Source organism: Camelina sativa, chromosome 5 (genome assembly GCF_000633955.1).
Source record: "Camelina sativa cultivar DH55 chromosome 5, Cs, whole genome shotgun sequence".
In the NCBI taxonomy this organism is placed as follows: Eukaryota; Viridiplantae; Streptophyta; class Magnoliopsida; order Brassicales; family Brassicaceae; genus Camelina; species Camelina sativa.
The window spans coordinates 8,109,656-8,114,513 of record NC_025689.1 but is presented as its reverse complement, the minus strand read 5'-3'; positions in this window follow the sequence as shown (position 1 = coordinate 8,114,513).

Genomic DNA, 4,858 nt, shown 5'->3' with positions numbered 1-4,858 from the left:
GCTGGCGGAGTGACCCGGAAGACTAAGTTCGCAGTCGTTGATACACCACCAATCTACAACGCTATTTTGGGGGTACCATGGATATATGCGATGCAAGCCGTACCGTCGACCTATCACCTCTGCCTCAAATTCCCAACTCCTACAGGAATTTGCACGCTTTACGGCGACCAGAGGGTGGCCAGAGTCTGCTCTGTTATCGAAAAGAAGCAGAGGAAGACGGAGACCGCATAGCAATTACAGAGCGGGGACCATCTCTCCGGTCCCCGAAAGCCGGAGCGGGATCGCCTCAAGTCTCCGGAGTGCAAGATCCTACAGGCGAATATTGACCCCTCTGATCCATCGCGAACTGTCGGCATCGGGGCCGAACTCGATGAGAGCATAAAGGCTAAGCTGATCGCTTTCCTGCAATCTCGGGCTTCCACATTCGCCTGGTCAACAAAGGACATGGTCGGGATAAGCCCCGAAGTCATGCGCCACAAGCTAAATATCGACCCCACGTTCAAGCCGATCAGACAGAAGCGCAGGCGCCTAGGCCCGGATCGAGCCAAGGCGGTCCAGGACGAAGTGGAACGACTACTCAAGGCGGATCAAATCATGGAAGTCCAGTACCCAGATTGGCTGGCTAACCCGGTTGTGGTCAAGAAGAAAAACGGCAAGTGGAGAGTTTGTGTGGACTTCACTGATCTCAACAAAGCTTGCCCTAAGGACAGCTTTCCTCTTCCGCACATAGACCGTCTCGTCGAAGCCACCGCCGGAAACCAGTTGCTTTCGTTTATGGATGCTTTCTCAGGCTACAACCAGATCACCATGAGTTCAGCCGACCGCGAAAAAACGGCATTCATCACAGATAGAGGGACCTACTGCTACAAAGTGATGCCGTTCGGATTAAAAAACGCTGGAGCAACCTACCAGCGCTTGGTAAACATGATGTTCGCTGATCTGCTTGGCAAAACCATGGAGGTCTACATAGATGACATGCTGGTCAAATCCCTGATCGCGGAACAGCACGTCCAACATCTGGCGGAATGTTTCGACATCTTGGATCAATTCCAGATGAAACTAAACCCGACGAAGTGTACATTCGGAGTAACTTCCGGGGAATTCTTGGGGTACATCGTCACTGAACGGGGAATAGAGGCAAATCCTAAGCAGATCGAAGCTATACTAGGACTCCCGTCACCGACCAACAAGCGAGAAGTGCAGCGCCTGACTGGCCGGATCGCTGCTCTAAACCGCTTCATCGCCCGCTCAACGGACAAGTGCCTCCCCTTTTACCAACTTCTTCGTGGGAACAAAGATTTCCATTGGGATGAGGAATGCGAGAACGCTTTTCGTCAGTTGAAGGAATATCTGACCTGTCACCCTGTTTTGGTTAAACCGGAAGATGGGGAAACACTATATCTCTATGTTTCGATTTCCAGTTCGGCGGTTAGCGGGGTACTAGTCCGAGACGACCGCGGAGACCAGAAGCCCATTTTCTACACAAGCAAAGCACTAAACGATGCGGAATCACGATACCCCACGCTGGAAAAACTGGCCCTTGCAGTGATCGTCGCAGCACGGAAACTGCGACCCTATTTTCAATCGCACTCGATCGTCGTATTTACCGATCAACCACTCCGAACCGTCCTTCATAGCCCCCTCCAATCCGGACGTATGGCGAAATGGGCGGTCGAACTCAGCGAATATGACATCGAATATCGTTCTCGCCCAAGTCTGAAGTCACAAGTTCTAGCTGACTTCATCACCGAACTGTAACCCGAGCTTGACGACCCCACCTCCGCGGTGGAACAATGGACAATGTTCGTCGACGGTTCATCAACAAATCAAGGATCCGGGGTCGGACTCATACTCCGATCCCCCACCGGAGAAATCCTTGAGCAGGCGTTAAAGCTTAATTTCAAAGCGTCGAACAACAAAACCGAGTACGAGACCGTTTTCGCAGGACTCCGACTAGCCCAGGGACTTGGAGTCAAACACCTCCAGGTCTTCTGTGACTCCCAACTCGTAGTCAGTCAGTTCAGCGGAGAGTTCGACGTGAAAAACAAGCGAATGGGAGCATATCGACAATTGGTCCGCACGTTATCCAGCGGAGAGTCCCACGGAACGAGAACGCATCAGCCGACGCTCTCGCAGCTCTGGCAAACCGTTCCGACCCCGAGTTACGGCGTACCATTCCCATTGAATGCATAGAGGCCCCAAGCATTGATCCGGACAGCCAGATTGCCCTCATCAACGACGATCCAATCCCGATGGAAGTCGACGAGCCAATAGAAGATATGGCGGATGTCGTCGAGCCTCCCGAAGATTGGCAGACTGAGATCAAACTTTACATCTCCGATGGCACCGTCCCAGCAGACCGATGGGCAGCTCGACGTCTGAAGACTCGAAGTGCCAGGTACATCCTGTTGGACGGGGAACTGTTTCGCCGGAGCGCCTCGGGAGTGTACCTCACCTGTGTTACTCGGGACGAGGCCGAACGTATCATGATGGAAGTACATGAAGGAGAAGGTGGCAACCATTCTGGCGGACGCGCACTTGCTCTCAAGATCAAAAAGGACGGACACTATTGGCCTACCATGATGGCTGACTGCGAAACTTTCGCGGCCAAATGCGAGGCTTGTCAACGTCATGGACCCATGCGGCACGTCCCGCCCGAACTGTTGAACACCGTCACTGCCCCGTATCCATTTATGCGCTGGGCCATGGATGCCATAGGACCTTTGCCGGCATCCAAATCCAAGAAGTACGTCCTGGTGCTGACCGATTACTTCACCAAGTGGGTAGAGGCAGAGTCTTTCACAAGGATTCAATCCTTGGACGTGACCAATTTCATCTGGAAGAACATCATATGTCGCCATGGACTCCCATACGAGATTGTCACCGACAACGGTACCCAATTCACTTCGATGATCACCAGAAGCTTCCTGAGGAAATGGCAAATCCGTCTTAGCACTTCGACTCCTCGATACCCGCAAGGCAACGGTCAAGCTGAAGCTACGAACAAGTCGATCGTCGATGGGCTCAAAAAAAGACTCGGTCGAAGGAAAGGAGCATGGGCAGATCACCTGGATGGCGTGCTATGGTCATACCGCACAACCCCGCGGCGGAGTACGGGACAGTCCCCTTTCTCCCTCGCGTATGGTCTCGAAGCACTTGCCCCGGCTGAAACAGGAGTCCCGACACTTTGTCGCACTATGATGGTTGATAACCCTAAACTTAACGATGAGATGCTGATCGATCACAACGATCTCGCCGAAGAATTACGCGACAAAGCTCTAGTTCGGATGCAACACTACCAGGACGCAGCGGCTCAATACTACAATAAAACTGTTCGTCAACGGCGTTTCAACGAAGGTGATCTGGTTCTGCTAGAAGTCTTCGAGAACACCAAGGAAGTAAACGCTGGCAAACTCGGCGCTCGATGGGAAGGTCCATACCTCGTATATAGAGCAGTTCGTCCGGGCGTTTACGAACTCGTAACCATGGCCGGGGAACGCATCAAAAACTCGTGGAACTCGGCCCACTTGAAACGCTACTATAGCTAAGTCGTTGTTACGACCCTATCTAGGAGTTTTCGGGAATCCGAACTCCATTGATCTTTCACTTGTAATACGAACTACGGTTGGCTTGATCCCCACTTCGGGGTACGTAGGCAATTCCTTATCTTTCAAAGACTAAGCGAATGCAGCTAATATATTAATAAAGTTTTTTCCGGTTTAAAAACTTTATCTTATTCAACTCGGCGACAAGCCGGTGTGCAAAACAAAATATCCAAAGTTCACTTGCATTTAAATCTCCTTTACACGGTTTTGATAAATCCAAAAAAATATATAATGAAAAAAAGCTTCAATAACTAAGTCAAACCTCCATTACATGTTGTGGACGTTTTGACTAATAAAAAAAAAAGAAGAAAGAGAAAAGAGACGCAAAGGGAGAACGTCCCTCGACGACTCGGGGTCCTAGATGAGAAAAGAAAAAGACCGCCCGAACTCAGAGTTCGGAACGGTCGAACTCCCACACTCAGTGTCTAGGTTGATCCTGCAGACGAAGTGGAGGCCGCGGACCCGATAGGTCGTCTGCCAGTGGTTCCTCCACCGCTACCTTGTCCAGTTCGGCACGCCAGAACTGGCGCCTTTCCCTTAGGGCGTCCAGTTTTTCCCTTGGAACTTCAATACCTCTCGACGCCAAGTCTTCTAGGAAAGCGCACGGGCCTTCAACCAAGTGCCTCTCGCGGAAAATCGGGACGGCCGACTCCAGGAAAGTGGCATACCGCCTTAACCTTTCTACGGAAGCTCGGTAGGCCCAGATATCCATGTTAAACGGGTACGCAGTATCTTCAAGAGGCTGACAGTCGGTCTCCAAGAGGACGGGCACCCCCATACTTTCCAGCAGTTCTAGGCACGCCGTTCGCGCAGCAAACAGCCCGGTCATACGCCACCTCTCCAAGTAGAAACCGTTGGAGATTAGTTCGTTCAGGACCCGAATGGTCCCGTCCAAACGATAAAGCCGACAGACCTCGGCCAATCTCCGGCGCCTCGCCATAAGGTGAGCCCCCAGCCTATAGCGGCGAGCTCGATATCTTCGAAGTTCCTGACACACAGGACTCCCTTCTGCACCCGTCATGTCAACGTACGGGACAGGAGCGCAAACTCGGAACGTCTCCGCGCTCTCGTGGGCGGAGGAGTTCTCCGAAGCTTCAGTTCGCCTCGAACTGCTCGCCGAAGCGGCTATCCTTTCCCGAGCCTGTCTTAGCCACGCTGATCGAGTAGTCACCATCTTTTCCTTTCAATGTTTTCAAAAATAATGGAAGTAGTTAGAATGATCTCCCAAACCCTCAATCCTATTTATACAGGAT